This window comes from Phalacrocorax aristotelis, chromosome 5 (genome assembly GCF_949628215.1).
Source record: "Phalacrocorax aristotelis chromosome 5, bGulAri2.1, whole genome shotgun sequence".
NCBI classification, from domain to species: Eukaryota; Metazoa; Chordata; class Aves; order Suliformes; family Phalacrocoracidae; genus Phalacrocorax; species Phalacrocorax aristotelis.
The window spans coordinates 46,342,809-46,359,145 of NC_134280.1; the positions used below are offsets into that span (position 1 = coordinate 46,342,809).

At 36.1% G+C, this 16,337-nt stretch overlaps 1 long non-coding RNA gene across 1 annotated transcript in view; it reads right to left on the reverse strand.

Moving 5' to 3' along the window:
* Positions 1 to 2,977: 2,977 nt before the first annotated feature.
* The window catches only part of LOC142057729 (uncharacterized), a 67,163-nt gene continuing 53,803 nt past the window's right edge, over positions 2,978 to 16,337 (reverse strand). Inside the window, exon 4 of the long non-coding RNA XR_012660726.1 lies at positions 2,978 to 2,993. This is a non-coding gene — a long non-coding RNA (uncharacterized LOC142057729). The remainder of the gene's footprint in view (positions 2,994 to 16,337) is intronic.

Below are 16,337 nucleotides of genomic sequence, written 5' to 3' on the forward strand. Positions count from 1 at the left end.
ATAAAAAGCAGGTGAAAGATCTTCTTCCAACTCCTTGGGTTGGTTTGTTTGTTTTTACTTTCTTTTTGTTTCAAAAGACAAATTGCAATAAGTAAATTAACTCAAAAATAGCCTTACGGACCCTAGAAAACTTTGGGACAAAGTTACCAGGAACTGCCGGCTTACCCTGCAGTGGAAGTAACGTGAAAACTCCGTCACACTATCAATGTTTTATCCCCTTTCCCATATACTCTTCTCACAGGTGCTCGGTATATGTACAAATAACGCAGCACTTTTTCAGCTCTTCGCTTGAAACGTAGAAAATGATGTGCCTGCAACTAGCCCGCTGCGAGCTAAGAAATAACCCAGAGACTCAGAATCCATTTTTAAAGTCAGCGAGGGACGGGGGCAGAGAGCGTGAGTTCATGCAGAAGCAGCACCTCGGAGTAAATTCCAGCGGATCTCCCCTGACCCCCCTCCGCAGCTTGGCACCCGGGCCAGGAGACGCTCCCCCCCCTCCCCCCCGCTTGCAGACCTCATCACCTGTACATTTTATTTGCCGTATTTTTTTACGAAAGCCCCGTGCAGCAAATACAAGTCAAATGGCTCTAATTTGTAGTGCTACAAACTGTAACATGCTCAGACGTGTAACTGCCTGACAGACTACACAGAAATCTGGCTTATGCTCCAACCCCTGAAACAAATGCAAATATCCAGAAACAGTCTGCTATTTCTCCAAAATTATAATACTAAGTAAAACAAACCTACCGTCAGATTTTTCATACAAATGCTTCTTTTTTAAAAAAATAAATCACTACAGATTAATTATTTCTTTCAGACCATAAACAACACAGAGGAAAGAAACACATATACGTTTTCCTTTTTTTAAAAAAAAAAACCCTTATCAATAAAAAAGCACATATATAGCTCTTTTTTTTTAAGCTTATTTTTTAATACCTTGTCCCCAAGATCAGCCTACAAGCCATAGCTTTATCTAGAGAAAACACTATTGGAAAGCCTTTATATGTTGTACTGTTTTTCAGACACTTACAGGAGGTTTTTCAAGAAAATTCACAGCCATGTTCTTCCCAATGGCAAAAATACAATTATTTAGAATTTATTCCTTACTGCAGGAATTTTTGCTTTGGTATATTTTTCAAAATTTCCTGGGAAAACACAATCAATTGCCATCTAGCTTAGCACACCTACACTGTTACCTCTTTCTCTACAGTTTCTCTTTACAAATCAACCACAAGCATTTTAGAAGTATTTTACATACCTATAATAAAGTCTTAAAAAGGACAATACCCCCAGAGAAATGCTCAAAACCAAACTGAAGGTGTAAATGACCTCCTCCCATGTTCCAGACGTACCTACAAAATCCCTGCTCACTGGCATAGGATTATACGTTTCGTTAAGAGTTCGGCCTTTTTATATTTTGTACTATTTTAACACCCCAAATATATAGATTTTAAAATTGGCAAGTTAAAAGAGCTTTATTTAAGGATTTCAATGAGAACAGTGTTATGTTTTGTCATATTACCATAATCCTTTTTAAATCACTTAGAATTTCAGTATAACCTAATTAAGTAATTTTAAGTAAGTCTTAACCCAAATACATAGATCTAATAAAAATGTATTTTGCAAACAGGGAAAATGGACTTCTAAAATGGATTCCCCAGGTATGAACAAAGATGCTAAAACATTTTCTCCCTACAAACTTTGAGATCTCAACTATTTCACAGCACTTACATTTAAAAACCAAAAGAACTCTAAGAAAAATTTCACCAAATACCAAGCATAACATTTCATTCCCATTTTATTTGTTTATTCCTTTCACATTGAAAATCAATCTTCCATTTCTCCTTGCCAAAAAGAAGGGAGACTAGGGGAAGAAAAATACTGCAAAATCCTAGCTACCTATTTTCATGTATTTTTAATCTCAAAGCTCTTCTAACAGCAATTTATATCAGTTTTAGATATTGTATATTATTTTGCCACTGGAGTTCTCATTATTATTATTATTATTATTAAGATTTTTGCCTTTTAAAAGGCTACAGAACAACATCACAGACTTTAGAGACTTCTAACCATTTTTAATCTCTTTTTAAAATGCTACAAATATCCCATTTGGTAAATGGAATTTATATTTCTCTCTTGTCTAAATTAGCAGAGCTGAATCAACAATTCAAAACAGAAAGAACAAGTGATGTACTGTAATACAACAGCAAGTCCAACACTTTAACACAGCTTCTTTCTCTATTGGTGTATAATAAGCTTACACAAAGTATAAAATATCTGAGAAATCAGCCTCTTTCCCAATCAGAAGATTTTACTTACTGACTAATTCGACCTCAAGGAATTGCATTTTCTCAAAAAGCATCCTATGCCATTTAGTGACCCTTGCTTAATTAATCAGTGTGCTTTAAAAACACGTATCCTTCCTTCAACTTAATCAAAACAGCCTATTTTTAATTGCTACCACATCAGATATATTTGTCAATCCAACAACAAAAAAAAGCCATGTACAATTAGAAAGAACTAATTTTTTTAGCCCTGTCTTTGATCAACCAGAAATTACAGCATCGACTTCCAATTTATTTGCTATTCTGAGTTGAACTGAAACACACACCACAGCTCAGAGATACACCTATCTTTCTATAACACCCTATCATTTAAACTTTTAATAGAAAAATCCAGTATACCACTGTCAGCACTGCTGTTGTCCCACAACCGACTGGACTTCAGAAGGACTTGGCATTAACTTCCCTCCCTCAGAACACTTTGCCTCCTCACCTCTCTCAAAATAAAACAAAAATATTTGTGATTGTCTGAAATGTCAATAAACTCCAAAACTGAAAAGGCCAAAAGGTCAGGCATAATTTAATCCAAACAGAAAAGTTATTTTCTCTCTTTGCCGAAAGCCGTCAGTAACAGCACATTACCTGAGAAGTGATGCTCGCTCCCCCTGGACGGCCATCCTTCTGTCCAGAACAGGGGCTGTGCCACACTCCCTGTAACATCAGAGAGAAGAGATTAAAATTACTATATGCTTAGACCCATTTCTGCACATTCAAATTACCTGGCCCTCACAAGACTTTGTATCTCTTGGTCTGAAAAGCATTTTTAAAAATTCCTATTACATTCTAACCACAGCCCTCAAAATTGTTTGTGATAAGTCAGGTACACGTGTCAAAAATTAGCTCCATATGTGGTCAAAGTACTGGATTCTCCGGACCTAATTTTAACTTCTTAGAGGCCTGTATACTGCTGCATGCTCCAGCTCATTAGCAACATTTAATCTGCAAATGGCATGATCTTATATTAAAAAAGAAAAAGGTATTTTATTTTACGTACATTGAAATCTAATGGTTTTTTAAAAGCCATTTACATGAGAGACGGAGTCCTGAGATATTCCTTCCCAGGGCAACTTTCCCCTCCGCTGTTTTAAAAGACAAATAACTTCTCGGATAAATATGGTGTTTGCTTTACCCTTTTTTCCGTGATTTGTGCTACCATGTACATATTTGTGACACTGCAGAATTTCCACAGGCCTGTAGTTTTGAGACTCCTGTCCCCTCCCTTCACCTGCCAGGAAGATACCAGCTAAAATCACTGTCTATACACCATTTTTATGCCCTTTTCCCCTCTACACTTTTCCAAACAAATGTGAGAGGAGAAAAAGTTAAGATAATGGGTACAAACTCACAGTGTACTATATTTAAAAAAAAAAAACAAAACCTTGCTTCAGTTTGTCATTTAATAAGCATTATCAATGTAAGCCATGGTCAGAAAGCCTCAGCACCGTAGGGTATAGTATTTATGACTAAACTGCCTTTTTTTAAAAAAAAAAAAAGATCTGCCTGTGTTGAAATCTTTTATTTCATCTTCTACCCTTCTGCTTCCACATGTTTTAACCTCCTCATACTGCTTAGACCTTAGCAGTCTGTTGCCGCACATGTTATTTTTCCACCCGATTTCCTAGACATTGACAAATGTGAACCAAGGAAGTATTTTGCACAATGTTAACTTATCTAAACCATTTCTTTCTTCCATTCTCTCTTTTTCTATGCTTTTTATTACCGTCTGCTGTTGCTTTGTTTGGTCTTTGCCCACTTTTCTGTACATTTGTCTCCTGCTGATCCTATTAGACCAGGCAGGAAAAACTGAGTGTCTCTCTCTCCCATTTGCTACACTGTCTCTCACTTTTTAGTGTTTTACAGATTAAACACATTCTACTGTCATTTTCATATATTTTTAAAGATACTTTTTTTCTTCCTTCTCTAGGAACTTGCTGATTACAGTCACCCATACTTTTGTAAAGCAAGATGAGCCCTGTCCTGCACTAGTACATGCTCCTGTCAGCATACTAAGTGCAAGTGACTTGCAAAGCTGTGATACAAAGCATGAAAAAGGAAAAGGGGGTAATATATAGAGATGCCCCTTAACATCATAAAGAAAAAAAATTGACATTTTAAACTAATTCTTACTTTTTAAAGAGATACTATGAAGAGAAAACACCTTCCTTAGGGGAAATCTTTATCCAGATCACTAGCAACATTTTTCTAAACTAATAAAAGTAAAGAAAATTTTAAAATTCAAATCTACTGTTCAGCATCACCTCTTTAGGATTTCACTCAGCCTGGGGAGTGAACGTTGCCTGTTGGTTTCACTTTTGTTCTCAGCCAGTTTCACTTTCATGCACTGGCAAAATCTTTTATATTTTCATTTCAGCAATGTTAAAGAAGACATTTACATTTTTAAACAGTCCTCATTACACTTATAATACAAAAAATTCATGTCCATCTCTTTCCCAGGACACTAAGAAAAAATAATTCAGGGCCCTAATTGTAACAGGCAGCATCCTTCTAAAGGAGCAGCTTTCACCTGTCTCAGGTTAGGTTCTTGTCTACTCCTTCTTTCCCTGAAATCAATAGGAAATGTGCCATTAACTTCACTGACAGCAGGATCAGGCCTCTGGGTCTGTAATCAGTAATAAAAGAATGCCATATGCAGACCAATATATTCCTCATAACATACGATGTTTGCCTGCAATTATTTTCCTATGCAAACTCAAGGTGGAAAAAAAGGCCCCTGCATTTACGTTTCTGTATGCTTTTAAGTTAACAATAAATACCCCTCCTGACACAGGCCACAGGAAATTAGAGGGCACCTATCTGCTTCAGTTTGCATGGGGAGGGAAACACTGTAGCTCCCTGCTACCAATTGTGAATAACTATTTCTCCTCCTTGTGCCAGCGCAAGCTACAGGAAACACTCCAACTGATACACAATCATTACTGTCTTGCACCAGGACCTTGTTTAATCAAAGTTTCCAAACCATATACTTGAGTAAACCTCAATTTTTTCAGGATAAACCACAATGCTTTCAGAAACTAGAACTACCAACAGCAGGAAGGAAAAACAAAAAGGCTACCATTTATATTTTCAAAACCTGTATCTTCACTTCCACATTACCTTCCCCTCTCTATGGCATGGACTCCAAAACGCAGCCATGAACTCACATGTGTATGTAGGCAGGTGCGTATACATGCAACAAAATCTTCCTCTAGCTACCGAAGCACTGCAGTTTCTGTCTTTGTAGACATAAGGGTTTCTGAGACATTGAGACTTAATGGAAAAACTTAAGGGTTTATAGGAGCCACGCAACATTCAGTTTTTCAATTTTTTTCCTAGAAATTCTGCGTCCCAAAAGCACATGCAGAAACTGTCACTAGCTGCTTAACAGAAATTATCGTCCTGTTTACATGCCAAAAGTTCAATCTTAAAACCTTACATATGCAAGTCCTCTGAGAATACTTATATCTCAGTTTTATTTACCCTACTGTTTATTTCACCATATGAAACGTGAATAAAAATGGGGAATTGCATTGCGATCATGTACCCATCTGGGTCACAGACACACTTTTCTATCGGAGTAGACCATGGTACCATTTATAAGGCTTATATTATCATTATCACATCATGCATCTAGACACAAGCGGCTTCCGCAGCCCTGTGTAGCACTTGTTCCCATTTTCTCTTTTCCTAGATACCACTATGCAGGACAGGAATAACTGTCCTCTCAAATAATTTCTCTCCAACTTCCTTGTCTACCTCCTCCTCTCCTCTCCTTTCCCCAGAAGCCATCTTTTGTGTTTCCAAGGCCAAGTCAACATGAGACTTACACATACACTTAATTTCAAGTGTACAGAGCCACCCCCTGTGTTCAGTGGGGTTATTCACTCATCTAGGTTAACCACACCTTAAAGTGCCTCAGTGCCATACCAAGACAGACCACTACAACCACCTGGGTCACAGAAGACTCTGTTTACCAGAAAGCATGATCGCAACCCTGACTTCCACAGACTCACAACGTCTATGTCCCAGTGTAGCCACATTCCTCATAAGTGTCGAAATTCACTATTTCCTATCTGCAGTGTCTAAGACTTTTTTGTCCCTAATTTCCTAATTTGTAATGGAGCTGTTGATACAGTGTTTTGGTGGGAGCTAGCCATCACACAGATTTTGCACCAGGCTTTCACCCAGTGCTGCATCTCCCCCAGTGATGAAGCGTCCTGGGAGAAAGACTTTGCTACCACTAGCTTTCACTGTGTTAGCTTTTAGGGCAAAGACCCTGAATTGTATCCATTTCTTTAAGATACAATGAAGCTTAACTTAAGCAGACACTCGTGAAATCAGTAAAAACCCTTCAATTAATATTGCTGGATCATTACCAAAGAGATAAATAATTACAGGGCAATACAATGGCCTGTTTCAAAATGTTTCCTTTAAAGGACCTGTTTCATAACTCAGCCTTGCTCTTAAATGCTGCTTTTGGTGCACTTGTAGAAATTATTTCCTTCTGGAGCATTCAGACCTGTATTTTACCTGGCTTTTATATAAATATTTACTATACCTTTTTGGGTTGCTTAAAATAACCAGATAATTTTAATTATTTATTTAATGCCCTCTGATAATAAGGCCTCACAGCAACTGTGATCAATGAACCCTTCAAAATATTATGAGTGTGGCAGATGACAGTTACATGGAAAAGATGACGGAAAGAGGGTTGGTGTTCTTTCAAAGATACTTAATGTTATACCAATTCCTGAAGTGCAAGGAAGAAAACTCCACACGAGTTGCCTTGCCTAGCCATGCCAGCAGTCTTGAAGGGCTCTGCACTCTCTCCTGTGGGTTCCTAACAGTCTGCAACCCTCTTCTGACAGGTCCTGCTGCAGTAGAAGAAGTTATCACAGGGGCAGCTTGCTCCTCTCTATTTTCCCATCTGGAAAAAAGGAGCGGAGCAACTATTAATACTCCTTAATGTATTTGTTTTGGAAGGCATCAGGCATAACCCCTGGTGCCACGTAACAGTTACATTATTAATAATAATTGTAGTGGAGAGGAACTGTCATGACAGGTAGGTTAAACTGAGGAACAGAGATGTGAACAGGTCAAACAGTGTCCGTGTCAGGTGTAGAGAGCACAGCCTAGGATCACTGACTTTTTACCTCTCTCACTCTAGTTCAGTCTCAAATACACCAGACTTCAGCTGTCTTTACTTCTTCCTGATCTCTTAAGAAGTGCCCTGATCCTCTCAATGGAACATTCACACAGGAGAGACCAAGATGAGTGCAGCAATAGCCAGGCTAGCTTCTGAGGATGGGGATCCATGGAGGGCATCCCAATCACGTTGAGGACCCCTACTCATGCCTGTGAGCTGACAGCATCGTACTGTTTGCACAAGGGGGTTGACAGAGATCCAGTGAATATTACAATGCAGGTATTATAAATGTCATCTGGCGCTATTTTCAGCAATCAATGTAATGCAACCCCATAGACTTCCGGCACAATCTTTTCCAACTGTTACCTAAAGACCAGCTGATCAAGAGATCTAAAACAATATACACACAATATAGGGAAAAAAAATACTTTCATTTTTTTCCTTAAATTTAAAGCAAGTATACCAACATGAAAACCTCTTTCTATTCCCCATACTCCTTACTGAGAATAATTTTGTTTGAAGAGGAACATGAGAGGAAGATGGCTGTAACTCAGGTGATGATACGGACTTTGCACTGTCATGGAATTATGTAGGTCCTCTGCCACTATTGACAGACCTTCAAAAAACCTGGTTTCTGTCACCTTCTAAAACTGTGCTGCTAGGGAACTCCTCACTAGATGGGAACTTCTCTGGTAAAGAAGCGTTTCTCAAACTATGGGTCGCAAAAGGACGTAGCGATATTCACAGTGTTAGAAAATACAAAGTTCATCAACAGTAGCTCAGTTGTTGACAGCAGGGGACTGGGAAGTTCCTGCAAGCATCTAGGGTAGCCACTAGGCTGCTAACCACCTTGGCTTGCTGGCAGCAAGTCCAGTCTCCCTGGAAAAGTGAGTGAGTTTTCAGGCAGCAGTTACAGAGTCATAGTCTCTATCATTGAAAAAGGGAAGAATTCAAGACAATAACAGGGAGAGAGGCAAATCAAAAGGAGGTCATAGATTCAGAAAGTTTGATAAATACTGCACTAATGCACATAATGACATTGCATATAGTAGGTGGCAAAAAAGGAAGGACGTATACTGCCTGCTAACGGGAAAAGGAACCACACCACAGGTACTGAGCACTTGATCCCTACAAGATTTAAAAAAAGAAACTCAAAACTTTTCCTAGTGATGGCCTGAATGATAGAAGATTTATCAGACTTGATCAATTAACAGCGCTTCATTTAGTGGCTACCTTTTTGCCATATATTCAGTACCCTTTTACAATTAAAAAGCAGGGCATGATCCTCATAGTCCAAAAGCATTATTCCTTCTGAATTAGTTATTAGTGAAAGAATGGGAAGGAACTATGCACCACTCACCTCAGCTGGAAGAAGGGCTCAGCATGCCTAAAAGTCCTGTGGACTCTGATTGTCTCAGAATGTATCATGACCTTGGTACCTGTCATTTATTTTGGCTTGTAAGGAGACAGCTGATGAGCTTGCTCTATTTCCCTCTGCCTTTTTGAAGGGCTTCACCTATGAAAACAAGTAATTGCCATATAGCCCTTCTATTTTCTTGTGCTTAGACCAGTTTTGTGCACTCCCAAGGTCCTTCCCCAACTGCAGCTTGAGGAAGATGGTATGCCATTTCTCCTACAGTAAATCTGACAATAATATAGTTTACTTATTTCTACATTTTATTTGACATTCCAGGGCACCTAGGCAAATGGCATACCTTCAACTCACCATACTAAATTAAACCCCTTATTTCTCCTGCTCTCTTAACAAGCTAGCAAAATAAATAACACCCTCTGGTCAAAAAAGGTTGGCTAGAAATTTCTGCTTTGTATCATAATGAAGGTCAGAAACCATCTACTAACAGAGGATGACCAGAACATCCATTTTTATCCTCAGGACGACTGTCCGGAAACATACTATACCTAGTCCTCAAGAATGCATATTCATGGCCTGTAAACCAAGCTGTGTCCAACTAAACTCGGGCACACAGTACAGCCATCCCTTCCCTGGACACCAAGCCTAGCCATTCCCAAACAGCAAAGCACATTTGTTAACACCGAACAAGTGAAGGGCTTTCCAATAGTGCAGCGTTGAGCATGAGATAACAATTTAGACGGACTAAAACAAAATCCAGTAGACGTCCACAAAAAGAAACTGAAGTGTTTTGGTTTCAGAAACATTCTGGGAGTCACTTTGATCTTTTCCCACAAAAAAAAAAAAAAAAAAAGTGGTTTATAAAAATTACACCAATGATCCTACAGATTTTTATGAAAAATTAGGCCCTGTCAGTCACTCCCATGGACATTCCTTACTGCAGGAAAGAATTATATGCAAATAATTATATGCAAAATTATATGATTTTGCAGCCCCTCAATATTAATGGTTGAAATTTCATAAAAAGGTTTACATTATTTGTCTAAGTCCTGTAGGACTTTCAGGCATGGCTAATTGCAACCTTGTCTTCTCCAGCTGCCCAAACATAGTTAAATAATGAGGAATCAGGCAAGGGCACAGAAGAAAATCTGGGCCTGATATTTATCCACACATTGTCAATTAATTACAGACATACTGTAAACAGTGGTTGGGGGCCCAAGTACTTATTTCTGATCAAAGCAGTATGAAGAGGCCACTTCATATATGTTAAGGTAAGACATTTTTGCTCATGTTTTATGTCTCTCACAATAACATTATTGAAGCTGGTCTTACTGTGTTTTGTAAAGGGATCCAGCTACTTGCCTGAATATAAAGTCAAACAAAAGAGAACACCCTAGCAGATTAATTCAAACTTCACTGTTACTCTCCTCAAATAAACTAAACACTTTTAATTGACGCAACCTAGCTAAGATTTCCCGCCCCCCCCTTTTGAACCTTCAGAGCTTATACATCACTTACATACCATGCAGTTGAAGAATATGACCCATACTGCACTATTATTGCACATCTGTGTGCAACTAGCGAACTCTGAACTTCCAGAGAATGACCTTCATACACAGGAAAAATTCTTAATTTTTATTAAATTTGGAAAATTAAGCACATGTGAAGGCCCCACAGATGGCAAGTGAATCTACCAGCATCCACCTGCTTTTTACCCATTGTTAGTTTAAGGCAGCCATTAATACCTTCTAGTTTCGTGTTACTTTCCATCCCATATGGGTAAGGAATAAATGCACCAGCAGCTAGGTGACATATCATCTATTTTATATGGAGTCCGTTCTACACAACAATATTTTTTCCTTGGAAAAAAAAAATATTAGCTTTCTATTCCTAAGGCTTCAGTTCTAGTTAAACAATCACAAATTCCAACCCAGAAATATTGAATACTGTACCCAGAAATATTCTGGTAAATACAACCTGATTAAAACCAACTGCACTGTGCACTAGAATGTAGCCAAATAATTTTTACAAAAAACAGGCCTGACCCAAAATTTCTGGAGGACGGAGCAAATGCAGTCGGGTGCCACAGACCTGGAACAGTCTCCATCCCAGAGCTGGGCAGCATTGAGGGTAGGCAGGCCCATCTCCAGCTATGAAGCTTAGCCTGTACCTCTAACTCACCCATATCCCTACTCCGAACTCCATTTCAATGTGGAGTCAGCCTGCAGTACAACTAGTCACTGCTGTCACGTGAGCCCAATGATCACCGACAAGCTTTTGGCTGGATTTAAATAGATCAGACAGTCTCTATAATTTCACATCCTCACAGCTATGATTTTACATTAATTGAAATTTTGTATCTTCAGTTTGGCAATTTACAAAGAAGTTTGGTGTTAACCCACTTAAATCCAGATATCCTTGTATTCTGACTGCTTTCCTTTCAGTTCCCATTAAATGCCCTTGTGCACACAGTGCCATCTCATCATCTACCCCTATGTCACGAAATACAGATTTGCTGCATTATTATAAAAGAACAGTGGTGAAGATTATTTGAATGGTTGCTTTAAATCTTAAAAGCATGAGGCCTGGCTGTTTAAATAGTATTCTATACTGTAAGTACAATGACCATTAAAACTAAGAGTTAATAACTAAAACCACAATTTGCAACCTCTGATAAACATTGAGGCCAATTAAATGGTTTTTTTCCAGTGAAATAAAATTAATTAATGGTATATTTTAGGTTAAAAAATGCATACTAGTAGCAGCATGTCATTATTACCCCATTAATTTGTCTTGCAGAAAGACAGGATTTGATGCGAGTTGGGAAATTATACTAATCTTGAGTCCTATTTTTCCCCTCTGCCAAATTAACCAAGGAGAAGAAAGGAAAGGGAAAACTTAAAGTTAATTAAAGCCATAATAATTAATTCTTATCCTGACAGGATGGATTTTTAGAGACCAGAGACCAAGCAGTTGAAATACACCAACAATGAAACTGTGGCAAAAATACTAGTGTTAGTAAATACGATAGAAATCTAGACAGCTGTAATAGAAAAAAGCATTAAAATTTGAACCTCTGATATAGATATTCCTCTGGTTATAAGATTAAAGCCACAAATGAGGATACTGCAGTCAAAATCCTACAGTATCTGCCTTGCCTAATCTTATACTATCATCAGTAGGAGTTTTGACTGCAGGACTTTGTCTTGTATTTATGGGGTCCTACAGAAGAAATTCGTATCAAATTACATAATAATGGTTTACTGTAATAAAAATAATTTATAGCTGAGCCTTCATCAGTGGGAATTTTTTAATTAATGGATTACATTGAATCATATTCCACATCTGCCTTACTTTAATGTGAAATATAAAAATCTTGGAAAATTTTTTTGGGACTTAAAACAAACTGTTAATAGGTTTGACCCTTTCAGCAACTTTGGCATTATTTCTAAAGAGCAAAAAGAATACACAATTTGTGTGACAGGAGAACAAAACATATTCCAAAAAAAGTAACAGAGGTATGCATTTGTGAATTTATTCTGGAGAATTTACTATTCACCTCTAAAACTGTTCATTAATAAATAAAGAATTAAGTATATTACTAATACATCAATTCTGTTTTCCATATTGGGCTTACACTACGACTTACAGAGCTCACTTTCTAATTAATGAAATATTTAATAACATAGTCATATTCAAGCCTATTAATATGTCTTTTAAAAGCATATGATTTCATTGAAGCACATACAATTAGCAAACTCAAATTTAAGGTAGTGTTTAAGTGGAAACTGTAGTCAAAGAAGTTGGACTTTGTTCCTGACTTTTATATTTGTGTGCTGCCACTACATTGAGCCAACTCTGAGCTTGCTGCCACTTCAGATCATACTATACCTACCTTCCATTTAGTTTGTAAAGTCTAGCTAATTGTACTGATTATAGCATCAATATGGTCATAAACAGATGCTCATTGTTTTAGAAGTTATGTGGAAATAATTCTTCTCGTTGGAAAAAAAAAATCACTTTTGTGGTATTCATGTCTCCATCGACCAGATATATGCAGTCATTCTTTTCCAAAGTAAACATTTACTTAGTACATGAAAACATCATTCTTTCATGTAGTTTCAATTAAATTTAAGGAGCTGACCAGTCTTTGAAAAAGCAAAGTTCTATGGCAGAAGTCTCATCATGAGCTTTAATGGCATTCTTTGAATTTGAATACATTACCAAAGCAAGAAAGCTGTTTTCCCCTCTTAAAAAAAATTGCAGCAGGCATTTAAAAACATTTTTATTCAAATATGGGGGTTTTTTTTGTTTGCTTTTGTTCTTTTGAACTCCTTCCCTTACTTCAAGGACTTTAAAACTTAATTTGCAAAAAGTTACTTGTGCAAAATTGCTGCATATCTCCTTCTGTCAGTAATTTCTTTCAATGTCAAAACAAAATCAATATTTCTTTTTTATTATAAATTTCAAAAACAACAGGGATATCATGTTCACTATTCTGGAAACCATAAAAGGAAAAGAACTCCAAGAATATTAAGCAGAAACAGAAAAGATAGCTTCCAGACACATGATCAATATGGGACTGTTAACGTATATTAATTACTACAAATGCTTTTCTTTGGATAAACTTCATGTAGAATATTTATATAGTTCATTGTTCTATTAAATAAGTATCAGTTAAACTTACAAACAAGTATGATGTAACCCTGTCTGCTCCGTCGGTTTAATGAGATATGAAACATCTATAAATAGAAATCTTATATCGTAAGAAGATTTATAAATAACCTATACATAATAGGCAAAAATATATCAAACCACATTTAAAGCTTTAGAAGCATTTTTGAAGTTTGTAGGGAAGATTTGAAACAGATTTTTTAATCTCAATTTCTTTTGATTGCTAACTGCTTAAAAGCCTTAGGAAAGAACAAACCCCCAAGATTCAACAATGCAAATTAACGTTCCTAATAATTGTAACTATATCTATATCCACATGTTTTGTTGATTTTTATGTACAGCATTCAACTTGAAAAAAGGCTGCATTCCAGCTGCAGTTATAAGTAAGATAATACTGTAACTTTCAAAAAGCTTCTTACATAAATTAACTTTTAAAAAACTGTTCAAATAATTTCCTATTAGTATTTTCAAAGTAAAAAATCAGCTTCAAGAGAAGGAGCATTTGTGAATTATGATCGAATTTACTGACTTTTTTTGCCTTTCTCTAGAAAAGTCAGTAGCAATTTTTGCAAAAGAAAAAACCATAGCTTTTTAATAGAAATATATTCAGTAAGGATAAGTAATGGTTCTAATATTTTAGTCTTTAAGTCATATGAATTAGTATGAATTATAGGAATCCATAGGACAGTAATGAACCCAAAACTGACTTCTGTTTATTGTTTGCCCTTATCAAATGATTTTCTCTTTGTACAAATTGTAAGTTTTAATACTACCAATTAACTTTCTTCGAAGGTTGTCTCTGCCTGCTATTTAAACAATGTATTTACTAAACTACAAATATAAGCTTTCAAATACAAATAAAGATTTTTTTTAAATGTCTGGAAGACCAATTTCTATATTTTATTTTAAAAATTTCTTTCTTGATGCGAAGACCTCTCTGCTTTATTTTCTACTGCTCACATTAAAATGTTAATACTTAAGAAACTAAGTTTTAGATTCAGCAGCTAGATCTAATTGTTCTAATCACCAAAAAATATCTCTGCCTTTATTCTGCAAGGGCAGGGCTTTATTTGTTTTGGATCCTCTATATGTTAAATGGAGAATGTAAAACATCTAAGTCCTACAAATCACTGAAAAACAGTAGATAAATATGACAATTATTTTTATCAAATTATCAGCTGATAGGCTAATAATAGCAACCACCTAAAAGCTTTTTTTACAGTATTTGCTATTCCTGTTTGCTTAGATTTTAATACAAAATTTTTGTTTCTTTGATGTTAAAGAAACAGTGAAGTTTTATTCTTCAGCAAAATACTGAAGAGTTAATAAATCATATTTAAAAAGCTGACATGAAATTTAGCTCCCTTTGAAGGCAAAGGGAATTTTATCCCTGATTTAAGGAGAACAGAATCAGTCCACAGGAATTTAAAATCCAGTTGTCTCCTAACTTTTACAATATGAATTTTGTAACAAATAGGTATGCTTACTCTTTGGACATATTTGATAATTTAAATCTTTTTTATTACTGTTAGGAAATAAATCCAGCAAAAGGAAAAATATTTAGCTGATATTTTGGCTAAAGTATAAAATAGTCCTACTTCAGCTTTTTCCTGTGTATATTAAAGGACAAAATACCCCACCCTTGCTCTAAACAGATTTCACAAATACTTGTATTTATATCTATATTAGATAACTGAGCTTACTTTGTTTTATATTTAGCTGCATACTGCGTAGTACTTTGGCTATTATGAGTCCAGCTTCCCAGAATATAATATAAGAAAATATCTTCCCTGGAAATGATTTTTCAACTGGATGCCATTTAGTATAAATATTCACTTTAAAAAAAAAGCTGCCCACTGATGGCTGTAGTCCTATAGAGTTTTCCCTAACTTTTAAGCTATTCTAATTTTTAATTTCCTTTAAGTCTGAATTCTAGATAATCAAGAGAACCTGTCTCTGTATGTCAATCTTTCACAATATGTAATATATACAAGCAAAGGCTACATAAAGCTCAATTCTTTTTTTTTTTTTTTTTTTTTTGCCAGACAAAAGCAATTTCAGGCAGTACATTTCAAGGCAGTAGGTATTTTGCCTAAGTTAACTATGGAGGTCAAAAGACCTGGATGAAATTTCTCTTAATGTCAAAAATATGGTTTTTATGATTATGTGAAAATAATGTTTGTGGTAGACAGTATGTTACCAAAGCAGCTTTGAAAGCTTATATAGTTACCTTTTCTGAATGTTCTGGCTATTTCTAGTTCTCCCTCATCTTGAAGAAAAAGCTGGTTTCCAAGTTAAATTTTCAAATTATTGTTACAAATCCAATCATCAATTTCTTTCCTTTAAAAACTCTACTTTGCAACATTTTGTTTATTTAGTTAGAGATTCGAGCTGCTCATCCTGGAGATTTTAATTTTTGTAGAACTGATTACAGCAGATCCCAAATGTCTGAGAAAAGAAACCCAAACTAAACTACAGCTAAAGGCCTTTTTTGATGACTTGTTTTTTAATTCATTTGAAATACTTAATGTTGTTTGATGTATACTGCATTTGGAAACATGCAGTTAAAAGTTTTAACTTTTACTTTTGATTTACTGCTTTCAAAACTTAGCTTTAAAAGCCAGGTACTGTGAGAGAAAGCAGTACAGCATTATCAAATGGAGGTTCTATCGGGGCTGTATTATGCTAACCTGCATGACTAGGAATAATCCTCATCCACAGAAACGTTCCTATTGAGTTCCTTGAGATTATTTTCATGAATATGCATGAATATGCACTGGAGGTTGTAGGATTTAGCCTCCAAATA